General features: G+C 49.4%; 1 protein-coding gene and 1 pseudogene across 2 annotated transcripts in view; one reads left to right on the forward strand and one right to left on the reverse strand.

Moving 5' to 3' along the window:
* The window catches only part of LOC310697839 (inositol polyphosphate 5-phosphatase OCRL-like), a 728,228-nt pseudogene extending 726,874 nt beyond the window's left edge, over positions 1 to 1,354 (forward strand). The window contains exons 16-18 of the transcript in view: positions 225 to 352; positions 1,020 to 1,131; positions 1,215 to 1,354. The product of the transcript in view is annotated as an inositol polyphosphate 5-phosphatase OCRL-like (transcript). The remainder of the gene's footprint in view (positions 1 to 224; positions 353 to 1,019; positions 1,132 to 1,214) is intronic.
* Positions 1 to 13,372, reverse strand: part of LOC310697679 (uncharacterized protein) — a 454,726-nt gene that overhangs the window by 38,187 nt on the left and 403,167 nt on the right. The window lies entirely within an intron of this gene.

Here is a 13,372-nt window from a genome sequence, read left to right on the forward strand (position 1 = left end):
GAGTCCATCCCAAAATAGAGAAAGCTCAAAAGAGCTTCGGGTCTCTCCGACGCTGCTGGTTGCGCTTCCCTCAAGGGGGCCCCCCTTGAGGTTTCGGGGGTCGCAGTGCCTTTGCGTTGCCCCCCAAAACCCCTGTGCAATCTGGAGGAGTTGATCAGCAACTTCTCCGCGCTCCCATACTGCTGGCAATCCAAACCGGAAGTCTCCTTGCCAGGTTTCAATAGCTGGCAGTAACCACTCAGTGGCCAAAGCTCTGCTCATCTTCCTGGAGGCAGTGCCAGAACCAGTCATTTGCTATGAACTGTATCAGTGCTGCCTTGAGTGCTCACATGACAGCCACCTCTGTCACCAGGTCGGCCCCAGAGCCCCATCTCTTCCTGGCTGGTCTGTGGTGTGTACAGAAGCAGAGAATCAAAAGGGATTTCCAAAGTCATCTAGTCCAAATGTTGCCGCGAGTAACAGGAAATCCACTAAAACATCCCTGAAAGCCAGTAAACCGGCACACTGGCAGGAGGGTTAGTCTGGTCTGGGAAGCCTTGTTAACTGCAGAGGTTGCTGATGTCTCCTTTGATAAACATCCCTCTCGGTTGTGGAGGGGGGTGGGGTGCGCACATGTTGCCTTTTTGCTTTCTGACAAGGAGTTGTAACAATAGCCCACCTGTTTCAGTGAACCTTGCTTCAATTTCCAACACAGGAAGCGGCCATATACTGAATCAGACCCCTGGGCCATCTAGCTCAGTATTGTCGAAATTGACAAGCAGTGGCTCTCAAGGATTTCAGACAAAGGATGTTCCCTACCCTACTTGGAGGTGCTGGGGTGGAACCTGAGACTTTCTGCATGTTGTATTATTCCCCAAAGTTCCCAGCAGAGTTCTAGTCCGGTTACCATTTTAGAAATTATTTTTTTTATGCCAGGTCTAAACCTGCAAACATAAAAAGTACACCGTGCTAGTGATCCATGCCCCTCCTCTAGCAAAGCTCTGCATCGAAACTCCAAACTGCCCCTCCCTGTCTTGCAGGTGATCTGCCAATTGCCGCGGTCGCACCAGAACATGTTCTGCTTCGTGGTGGCTTTCCTGCGGGAGCTGCTGAAATACTGTGAGAGCAACAACGTCAGTGCCAACATGCTCGGTAAGGCCTGCCTGTCCTGGCTGGGAGCTGGCCTTCCTCCTGCTCCCGCCTCCTCTCATGCAAATGTTTTCGCTTCCCTGCAGCCACCCTCTTCGCAAGCCTCCTGCTACGGCCTCTGCCCAACGTTCTGTCGAAGCAGAGCCCACAGGAGTGTCAGCATGCCATCGGCTTCCTCCTGGGCTTCCGGCTAGGGGCGGATGACTACGAAAGGTGCCAAGCGTGACTGGAGACGAAGTTGGGAGGGAAGAGGCAAGGCCCAGCCTCTGTTCTCTGGTGCCTGCCTGTGAGGGGTGAGGGTGCTGATAAGCTAGTAAAGCAATATTCCAGGCTTCGCGCCATCTCTTCACAAGATTTATTGTTCAGCTTCAAAGCCATTTACGAGAGATCAAACACATACATCCATACTCAGCTATCCAGATGAGTCATCTGACTTTCGTCTGTGACGCTGCCAACAAGCCCATTCCCGGAAATGACGCTTCCTTTTCGTTTTGCCCTGTGAATGGCTGGGTCCTGCTTTAGGCTCCCCCCTGCCAGTTTCCCCCTCTGACGAGGAAGAGACGCTGCTGAATGCTGGCTTGGGCTCTCTATATTTGTCTCCCTCCATCATGGTTTCCCCAGCAGCCTCCAATTCCCTGACATCCACCCCCTCCTCAAAGGCCCCTCCCCGTACCTGTGGACACATTATCTGCGTTGTTGTATGCAAACTCTGCTAGAGCTAGTTTATCCACCCAGTCGTTTTGTCTCTGACTGACATAACATTGCAAATACTGTTGCAAAACAGCATTTGCCCTCTCCGCCTGCCCATTGCTCTCAGGATGTCTCGCCGTGGTAAAACTCACCTCTACTTGCAACAAATTCATGAGCTTGCGCCAGAAACGTGAGGTAAACTGAGTTCCCCTGTCCGAGACCACCCTTGCAGGTACCCCATGTAACCTAAACACATGCTCAACAAACAGCTTGGCTGTTTCTTCCGCCATCACGGCATGCGAGCAAGCCACAAAATGGCACATTTTGGTTAGTAGGTCTACCACCACCATGATTGCTGTTTTACCCTTTGACTTGGGCAGATCTGTGATGAAGTCCACTGCAACCACCTCCCATGGCTTTCCTGGTGTGGGCAAAGGTTCCAGCAAACCTGCCGGCGCCGCCCTTTCCCCTTTGACCCTTTGGCAAGTGTCACACCCTCTCACATATTCCTTTACATCCTCCCTCACCTTGGGCTGCCAGAATTCTCTGGTAACTAGCAACATGGTTTTGTGCTGCCCAAAATGCCCCGCCGTGCAGCTGTTGTGGAGCTGTTTAAGGATCCTGCTTCTGAGGGTTTCACCTGGAACATACAAAGCTCCCTATAGTACAGGAGTCCCCCTTTCACCTCGAACCACCCCTCGACACCCCCTTTTTGCCTTAAATCCTCCATCTTTTGCCTTGCAAAGTCATCCTCCCTGAGCAGCCTCACCAGTTCACCATCTTTCACCAACGCCCCCCCATGTCCACTGTGTTTCTGGGAACATTAATTTAGCGACCGGCGGTCCTTGCTCTCCCAGGTACTCCGGTTTGCGGGACAGTGCATCCGCCCTCACATTCTGTTCCCCTGGCACGTATTCAATTTTAAAGTTAAAGTTGGCAAAAAACTCCACCCAGCGTATCTGCCTCTGGCACAGCACCCGCGCCTTGCGCCAGTACTCCAAGTTCTTGTGGTCCGTGCACACCAAAATTTGGTGCCTCGCCCCAATCAGGAAATGCCGCCATTGCTTGAACGCTGCGACAATCGCAAGCAATTCTTTATCGTAGATCGTGTAGTTCTGCTCCGGCTTCTTCAATTTCCGCAAAAAAAGCACATGGCCTCCACTCCCTCTTTTCATCCAGCTGCAGCAACACGGCCCCTATCGCCCGGTCCGAAGCATCCGTCTCCACTCGCAGCGGCCGCTCTGGATTGACGTGCAGCAGCTGTTCCTCCGACGCAAACACCCTCTTAAGCTCCTCGAAACCCCTCTGTGCCTCCTCCGTCCACACAAACTTCTTCTTGACACTAGGACAGTCTGTTATGGGTGTCGTCAGTTTTGCGAAGCCCTTGATGAATTTTCTGTAAAAATTGCTGAACCCCAGGAAGCGTTGGACGCCCTTCCGGTTCTTTGGGCTCTTCGATTCGACCACCGCCTTGACCTTCTCCGGATCCATGGCCACCCCCTTGTCTGACAGCCTGTAACCCAGGAAATCCACCTCTTTCGCATGGAACAGACACTTCTCCAACTTCACCCACAAACGGTGCTCCTTGAGTCTACTCAGAACTTGACGTACGTCTTCTACATGCTGTTTCTCGTTGTCTGAGTACACTAGCAAATCGTCCAAAAAGCAAACGCAATTACGTTACAGCAACGGCCTAAGCATGTGATGCATGAAGGCTTGGAAACAGTGACTTCCCGACTGCAAACCAAAAGGCATGACGAGATACTCAAACGCCCCCAGTTGTGTGAACATGGTGGTCTTCCATTCGTCTCCCTCTCGTACTCTGATGAGGTTGTAGGCCCCCCGGAGGTCCAACTTGGTGAAAATTTCCCCCTTCCGCACCCTGGCTAACACATCGTCGATCTGGGGCATCGGGAAGGCCACAGGTTCCGTCAGGCTGTTTGTTTTTTTTTTTTAAAAAAAGATATTTATTAGAAGTTTAGAAATTACAAAAAGAAGAAGAAAAAAGAAAACAACAAAAAATTCAACAAGACATACATTTCGATACATAAAAAAGGAAAATAAAAAACATAAAAACCAATACAACAATACAACATTAAAAAACACACATCCAATACTCCATATCTTTATCTTTCATTTGCTTGTTCCCTCGACCTCCTCACACCTCCCTTTTTGTATTCTAGTTTAGTTAATTGTTTCAGCAAATTCTATCCATCTTTCTCAATTTTTATTAAGTAATTTATCTTAACGGTATAACATATTAATTCACACAGCAAATCCTTGCTATCTTTCACTGTGTTCTGTCATTCAATTTACCTTAATTTATTTTAACCTTATCTTACCATCAAATACCTTAAATCTTAAAACTTAATATTTATTTATACATAACTCTTTATATCATTTCTACTAAAGCCAAATAGTTTCATTCCAACATTTTTCCTAATACTCATTAATTTTACACTAATTCTCAAAATAATGTTTTTTTAAAAAAATTCTTCCAATCTTCATCCAACATCTCTTCTTCCTGGTCTCGGGTTATGTCAGTCCTTACTGTCCATTCCATCTAGTCCATCAACCTGGTGTTCTTGTGTCCGAGGCTCTTAAGTCTCTTCCATGCCCCTTCTGCAGATCTTCTTCTTTTTTATACCTGCACTTTACCTTGTCTTCTGTTGATCTTTTTCTTAGTTTCTTTCCTTTCTCATTGAGGAATAGGTCTTGGGGAGACTCCGACCCAAAAATATCTCCATCTCCCCTCAGCAGATCAGCCCATTCCCCACAGTCCCATTCCCCACACTCAGCACTGTAATCCAGAAAGTATTTAGAAGCATGTTTCAAAGACCCTCCAAAATTAAAAGCCCCCACAACTCCAGACCCCCCCCTGGCCCACTCCAGATTCAATCTTCAAAAACAGCGGCTTATGCTCCTGCAGGGCCACGGGTCTCTCCATTTGTGTTACTTGAGGTTCAACAGCGACCTCCTCCATTATCTTCTGCACTTGCACTTGCCCTGTCAAAACAAGTTCCTGAGTTGGATCCTGAATGGTTTCTATATGGATATTCGCCGTTTGTCCAAAGTTTTTGACTGCAACAGTCATCAAATCCATCTTCTCATGCATCTGCTCCAACAAAGCACTTGTCTTCCAAAAAGCAAGCACCAAAACTTCTTCTAAACACATTTTTATTCAAGGCCAGAGTCTGGTCTCACGATCGTAATCTCGCAGCTGTAAAATCCCCAGATCGACTCCAGCAACAATCTAACAAGCTCCCTCTAGAGGAGACAATTTCTATTTGTATCCATCTTTTGAAAGCAGGTCCAACAAAGGAAAATTACTTTCATTTTTCATATATTTTGTATCTTTTAATTGCAAAAGGCAACATTGGAATCAGTTTGTTTCTCTCTCTTTTTTTAACTATCTGTCAAAAGACGTTCCTTTCACAGTCAATGAACTTTCCCACGAATTTCTGTCTCTGACACCCCGTTCCCAGGTTTGAGACGGTGGAAATTTATCTTTCTTTACTCTCTCTCCTGCAGGCTTGAACAATTAAAATTCCCCCCTTTTCTCCTGCTTCCAAGAGGGGTTTTGATGGTTATAGCTGAAGGAAATTTAGTCCTTTATATGCAGCTTTCCAGACTTTAGCTTGCAAATTTTTGCTTCAGTCTATTTACAAAAAGCGGAAGGCGGACTTCCTGTTTAGAACCTTCCCGCTTCAGTGCCAAATTAAAATGTTTCTTAATCCAATTTTCCGTTTTACTCACGGGTACTTGTTTAGAGTCCAATTGTCCACAGAAAAAAGTCAGCGCTCTCCGGCAACGGCTGTGCGGCTTCACTCCGTAAAAGTAGCAGTCGATTCAAAACACCGCGCCACTCACCCCACGTCGCTTCGGATCCCCGAAAAAGGGTTTCCCTGCGAGTAGGGGAGGCGCTCCTGGTGTCAGCCAAATCCCACATTCCCAGGCTTCCTCTGCCTGGGATTTTTAAAGGGTCTCCGCCTTCGCCGCGGCGGCAAGGCCCGATTTTCACGGAGCGGGTTCCTCCCAGTCAGAGGAACTCCACCATTGCCGATGGCGCTAACCCGGAAGTCCTCCGCCAGGCTGTTTAGGACCCTGTAATCTACTACCAATCTTTTCTCATTAGTCCCCTTCTTGTCCACGAAGAACACAGGGCTCCCTCCTGCCACTTTGGATTCCCTGATGAATCCTCTCTTTAGATTTTTCTCTATAAAGTCCTTCAGGTCCTTGATCTCTCCCTCCGACATGGAGTAGAGCTTCCCCACCGGCAACGTGGCCCCCAGGATCAGGTTGATCTGGCAGTCATATGGTCGATGCGGTGGCAACGTGTCGGCCTCTTTCTCACTGAACACCTCCTGTAGATCCCCATAACACGGAGGAATCTCGGTCGTCCCTGCCTTGCATGCTGCTGCCCTCCTAGCCTCCGCTGGTCACGGTTGCTCTAGGCCCAGACAGTTCTCCATGCAGTGCGTCGAACCGAACGTCAGAGATCGTTGATGCCAGGAAACCACCAGATCGTGCAGAGCCAACCAGCTCATGCCCAGTATGATAGGCGGACTTGCCAACGTGGCCACATGAAAGGCGATGACCTCAAAGTGGGTGGACACCCGCATCCTCATGGGAGGCGTTTGATGGGTCACTTCACCCCCCAACAGCTCTCTGCCATCAATGGTGGTGACTTGCAACGGAAAGTCCAAAGGCCTCAGGTTCAGTTGGTGCTGCACTGCAAACTCTTCGCTGAAAAATGACGCGAATGCTCCTGAATCCACCAAGGCAAACTCCGCCACTGCGTGGCCGTTCGGGAGTTCCAGCACCACCTTCAGTACTATGCTTTCTTTGGGGTGTCCAATCCGAGGGCTTTCACTGTTGCTCCAGCCTGGCTGTTGCCCCGGTTCACCACCAACCAGGCGTCCCCGTTTCCCGAAGTCTGGGGTGCTTCTGCCTCTGCCTGTTGAGTGGCCCCAACCATTCCCTGCCAGTTACGACGTTCCAGACACACTCTGGCAAAGTGCCCGGCTTTCTGACACAAAAAACATTTCTTGGCTGCTTGCCAGTCTTTTTTCTCTTTCCCGCCCGGCTGTTGGGCTTTTGAACTTTCCCCCGCGCGGGCTGCATCTATTTCCATGGGCTCCTGCAGTTGCTGAGCTTCGGAAGCAGCTGCCGACATTTCAGGAATGTGGTTACCATGGAAACTCCGGCCCTTGCCCTGCTTCCTCTCCCGCAGTCTGGCTTCCTGCCTCAGCCCCACCGCTAGTGCAGCCTGTTAGGATGTTTCCATTCCACCTTAAAAGGGAGCAGGTTTTGTGAGTCACAGAGTCTGCATATTTCCTGCAGGAAGTTTATGTTTTCTGTTGCTTTCGTTACTCTCGGTGCCTGAACGCGGAAGCAGGCAGTCATGTTTTTTCTCTGTTCTGACTAACGCAGAATAAACTTATAAATAATGCTCTCCTGCGTGCATCTTTCGCTGTGCACTATCTGCTGATAAGAGTGTGCATCAGCTCTGGAATGTGGCAAGCTATTTCTGGAGCTCGTGTCGCTAATTGCTGATACTGCGTGTCTACGGGAGATCGATGGACGTCCGGAGGTGACGTGGGGCCATGATGGACTTTGTCTCCCTGGCAGTATCCCAACAACAGGTTTCGGGCCCAGATTCACAGCACTTACAGGAGAGTAAGACTGTGAGAGAGATATGTGGAGGGAAAGCGAAAGTGAGGCTTTTTTGTTGCCGCGGCAAGAGACTTTGATGTCCGGCTGACTTAATTGGCCTGGGAGTCGAGCCAAACAGAATTCGTGATTAATGAGCTGCCAAGATGAGAAGTCTCTGAAGTGAAAAGGACTCACGGCTCAAGTAAAGAGCTGGAATGGAGTTTTTCAAAGCTTCTGAGGCTGCTGAGTGCCCAAAGCTAAATGGCCACAATTATGAGACCTGGGCTGTGTGGTGTGAGAGTTTGTTGCGACAGTTTGGAGTGTGGCATACTGTGTGTGAAGCCCCTCCAGTTCCTCTGACAGATAGATGGAAGGCCCAAAATTCAAAGGCCATAGACGTAATAGTCGTGTCCATCACTCTGGAGGAAATTAAAACGCTGGCTGGCAATGCTACAGCACGTCAGATGTGGAATGCTTTGAAAGTAGCTCATCTGCCTGTCATCCCAGCCCAGAGTTTGACTGCATCGGAGGTCCTGGCTGTTTCCCAGAATGAGAGTGTATGCAGGGATGCCGAGGGCACCGGTTGCAAGCTGCAGGGGGAGCTGACTGTGATGTCATCCCAGGCAGCATTCCAGCCTCCAGGGGGAGCCAAGGAGTTGGCAGCTCAGAGCTCTGTTTCTCATGGGAGCCAAGGTCATCCTCACAGATACCGGAAGGCCAGAAGTAAACAGAGACAGGTGCCTGCTGATGGCCCGAAGCAGAAGGGGGGTGTAAAGCCCACGCCAGTGGAAAACAAGGCTTTGTTTGCTGGCACAGCTTAACCAAATGCTAAAGGCAAGCCTGATGGCCAGGAGCAGGGGGGCAAGCATCAAAGCCCACGCCGGTGAAAAGCAAGGTTTTGCTTGCTGCAAAAGCTGCTCCAAAGGCCAAGGCCAGATTTATTGTGCATTCAGGATGCACCCGCCATCTCGCAAAAGATAAGCATCTTTTTATCTCCTTCAAGCCTCAAGATGGAGAGATCCACCTGGGGGACTTCTGGGGTGGCGCCACCGGCAATGGTGGACTCCCTCTGAAACGGAGGGACAAGCTCCGCGCGAAACGGGTCTTTCCCGCCACGGCGAAGCGGGGACCCTTTAGAAATCACAGGCGGATGAAGCCTGTGACCTTGGGACTCGGCGGCACCTTTAGCGCCCCCCCAACCCACAAAGGAGCCCAATAACGGGCTCCGAAGCGAAGAGGGGGAAGTTGCGCGGTGCTGAGAGTCTACCGCTATTTCCATGGAGTGAAGCCGCACAGCCGCTGCCGGAGAGCGCTACCTTCTTCTTGGACAATTTGGATTCTAAAAACAACCACCGTGAGTACCTAAACTTGGGAAAATCGAACCACAATTTAAGGAACTGGGAAAAGAAAGGAATTGGACTAAAAAATGCATTACAATTCGGTACTGAAACGGGAAGGTCTAACAGGAAGTCAACCTTCCGTTTTTTGGTAATTTGAACAAAGCAAAGACAAAGTAAACTAGAGTTTTGAAAATCATTTTAAAGGAGTGGATTTCATCATCTAAAATAGCTGAACCCCCCCTTCGGCAGCAGGAGGAGAAGGGGGTGCTTTCTTTGGACTGCTTTATCCTGCAGGAGTAAGTTTAAAACAAAGTAATTTTCCACCGTCCTGACCCAGGGAGCGGGGTGTTAGGACTGACGTTTGAAGCTCACTGACCAGGACAGAAGTTGTTTGACAGATAGTTAAAAGAAGAAAAAAAGCTGCAATTCCACTGTTTCTTTTTGCAACTTAAAAATAACAACGATTGACAATTTATCAAAAAGTAAAAGAAACTTTGGGGCTGGATTTGCAACAGAAGTTTTCCCTCTAGGGGGAGATAGTGAAACTGTAACTAGGGATTTTCCAGCCGTTACAGTATAACCTGTGGGAATTGAATGGTCACCTTGAAGGACAATGTACTCAGAAATGTTGTTGTGCGCTTTTCTCAAAACAAATGCTCTACTGGAAGAAATTCATGAGGGAATGAATTTGATGACTGATTTGGTTGGAAATCTTAAGCAGACTGTGGGAAATCTTGGACAGGCAGTAGAAAAAAGTATGACGTTTACCCAGGATTTACACCAAGATTGTGCCTTGTTAGAACAGATGAAAGAAGAGGATTCTGCTGAACCTTGGGAGTCAGAAATGGAGCCACAGACGGAGGTTGCGGCCCTGCAGGAACATGAATCTTTGGAATTGGCAACTGGCTTTCAAAAAAATCAGACTCGGAAAGAAGAAGTTTGGATCGGACTGGAAATGGGGGGTTGGATTGACCCCCCTGAGCAGGGACTTTCCGAGTCTGGTAGTGGACTGTGAGAGGCTTGGAGATTCCAAAGTCTGGAGGGGCTTTGAAACCTGCTTTTAAGTACTACATGGAGCTCAGTTTGGACTGTGGAAAAGGGGCCTTTTGGTTGGAAGGAGGCAAAAGCATTATTAAATTGGAGATCACACGTGGAAGGGACGTGGAAGAGATTTAAGAGCCTCGGATATAAGATCACCAGTTTAATGTGCCAGTTTAATGGGATAAATGGACTGACAAACCCGGGACCTGGGGGATGGGACGTTGGATGAAGATTTTCTTTTTCTTTTTTTTTCTTTTTTGTTATTAGGATTATCCTACATAATTGATGAATACTAGATGGATGTATGAAATGAAACTGCTTGGCTCTGGTATAAAAGTTTAAGGGATTAGGAAAGAATATAATGGTTAAGAGAAGTTATTAAAAATAAGATTTAGGTTAAGGTTTTTATAGGACAATGAGGAGAATAGAGTAAGGTAATGTAATTGTCAGGGAACTGCCATCGGAAGGAAGGGAGGTGGAAGGGCTCACACAGGTGGGGAGAGACTCAGCAGCTGAAGAGGGAACCAGTAGGGGGAGAGGAGCTGAGCTGAGGGAAAGTGAGCAGGAGGGATGGCTCCAAGACACTTCCAGCGAGGGCAGTGGGGAGGTTTCAGGACCTCCCGTAGGGACATCCACTCCTCGCCGGAAACTGTCATGCAGAGAGTCCAGAAGATGTGTTTCCGTTAAGGAGCTTTTATGTTGGAAGCGATTCCGAAAGCAACCACTGTCGGAAGCTGCCAGCGACTGAGGGAGCCATGTTTAAGGGGCTCCGTTACAGACAGAGGTTTGCAAACTTGATCAAACTCTGAGGGACTTGGATTTTACGCACAAGCAGCTCATCATCCCATCACAGCATTCCGACAGTCTCCGTGAGCAGCTTGTGCAGGAGAAGGCATCATGAGCAACCCAGCCGGAACCGGAGAAGCAGGAGCTGGAGCGGGTCCAAGCCTGGAAGAAAGGTACCGGGCGTTGGAGATCCAGCTAGCGCTGCAGACGGCGAGGCTCGAGGAGAGGAGGGCTCAAGATGCAGAGAAGGGGAAAACCGCCCCGCTCGCCAGAAAGTTGCCAGGATTGGTGCAGAAGTTTGGGGGGGAGCCCAAGGACTATCATGCCTTTAGGACAGAGATGCAATATGCCCTTAACCTGCAGTTTGATGACTTTCCCAACGAGGAATCGCGGGTGGCTTTTGTGATTGGGCATCTCGAAAAGGGGGCGAAAGACTGGGTGAGGCCCCTGATGGCAACAAACAATGACATCCTGAAGGACACAAGGAAGTTTTTTCGTGCCACGGATTTGATGTATTCCAGCGATATTGAGCAGGGAGTGGTACGCAGACAGTCAATGGCGTGCAAACAGGGGAGCCGATCTGTTCGTGAGTACTGGACTGAGTTTACCATGTTGATCCATAAATTGGGGTGGGATTTATCGGCGGAACCCATTCAAATGCTCTTTGAAGAAGGGCTTGCTTCGGCGGTAAAGGATGAACTTTTCCGGGCGCCCAGGGCGGAGTCTATGGACCAGCTGACCAAATCAGCGCTGACCATAGGAGCGCGCCAAGAGGCGAGAGCCTTGGAGAGGTGGGAAGGGAAGGGGGAACGTTGGAGGGAGCTTCGCATTCCAGAGATTCCAGAGCCACCGTTCCCGCCGGGAGAGCCGATGGAAATTGGAACAGCGCGCGCGCAATTTCAAAGCCCAGTGAAGAGCGGAAGAAGGAGGGGAAGGGCGCCAAGAAATGTTATCTCTGCCAACAGCCAGGTCATTTTGCCAGAGTCTGCCCCCAAAGAAAGGAATGGCAAGGAATGGCGGGAGCTGTTGGGGAGAGGGAGGAAAAGGTACCGGAGCAAGTAAAAGCCAACGCCTGGCTGCCACCGTCGGGGCACAGCAGCCAGGCCAAAGAGCAGTGAAAGGTCCCACGCCGGAACCTCCTAAACCCGCCCTAGTGATAGAGGTGTTCCTAGAGCTGCCTAACGGACACCCACTAAAGATAAAGGCGCTATTGGACTCAGGCAGCTCCTGCAATTTCATGAGTAAGGAGTTTGCTGCTGAGCACCAGATACAGACTATCCCTTTAAGTAACCCTTTGCAGGTGAACACGATCGATGGAAGGGAGCTGCTGGGAGGAGAAGTCAGCCAGCAGACCGTCCCAATGATAATGAGGGTAGCAAGACACACTGAGCTAATAGCGTTTAATGTGGCTACCTTGGGAGGAGCTCCCATTATTTTGGGGATGAGCTGGCTAGCGTTACATGATCCGCTAGTGGGCTGGCATCAGAGAGTGGTCTCCTTTGGGTCAGCGCATTGTCTAGAACACTGCAAAGAGTGGGAGGCTCAAGGAGGGGCCAGAGCCACTCTAGCAGGGACAGAAGTAACGGAGAAGGGGAAGGTTCCCCAACAGTACGCCGACCTGAGCAACGTATTCAGCGAGAGGGAGGCAGACAAACTACCCCCACACAGACCCTTTGACTGTCAAATCAATTTACTACCTGGGGCACAGCTCCCTGTAGGCAAGCTGTATGCCATGTCAGACAGAGAGATGCAGGAGCTAAGGGAGTTCATTGACAAGAACCTGAAGAGAGGGTTCATCAGAGAGTCCAGGGCGGTGGGGGGCAGCCCAGTGTTTTTTGTGGACAAAAAAAACACGGACAAAGCCAGGCTTGTAGTGGACTTCAGGGCCTTGAATGCAGTGTCAGAACCAGTGACTTTCCCGATGCCCAGAATTGATGACATTTTGACAAGGGTCAGGCAGGGAAAGATTTTTACTAAACTGGACCTGAGGGGGGCGTACAACCTGATACGAATAAGGAAGGGGGATGAATGGAAAACCACCATGTTCATGTCAGCATCGCCCTAGAGCCAGTGCGCCAACTGGACTCTTGTACCTCAACCCCGACTGGGCTGGGCGAGCTGGGTAGCACCGCCAGAGACCTCCTTCCCGCAGGAAACGGTCACAGTGCTGTGGACTCACAGCTCAGAGCTGAGAGCACCGGATTCACTGTCTCAATAATTCAGTCGTTGCGCAGCAGAGTTTTGCAGAGTCTTGCAGAGTATAAACCACTCGGAGAGCAGCTCTGTAAAATATCTTCCTTTTATTCTATAACTACAACTATGGTACAAAACTATATACAGAGCTAAATATTCTGAGCATAAATCAATGCTACACTGAGAGTCTGCAGCTGCTCTTAGCAGCAATCTAATCTCTAGGATCTCAAACACTCTCACTCTCTCCGATACACTGACTGACTGACTCTCTCTCTCACACACAGATATGTTGCTGGGCAGAATAATTAAATAGGCAGGACACGCCTCCTCTTCTCTGTGGAGAGTCAGCAGAAATCATCAGGAGATGGTCAGGAGATTCTTGGGTATGGGAGGGGTGAAATCTCCTCATCCTCCCCCATTTCATTCGACCATTTCAAGAATCTTTAACATAACTGCAACTTACACACACACTCCAAAAGTTGTTCTTTGCTTACAACCTTGGTTAACATATTTGCAGATATCTCTTTCCCAGCATATAA

The sequence above is a fragment of the Podarcis liolepis genome (assembly GCF_965112155.1).
Source record: "Podarcis liolepis genome assembly, chromosome: W".
NCBI classification, from domain to species: domain Eukaryota; kingdom Metazoa; phylum Chordata; class Lepidosauria; order Squamata; family Lacertidae; genus Podarcis; species Podarcis liolepis.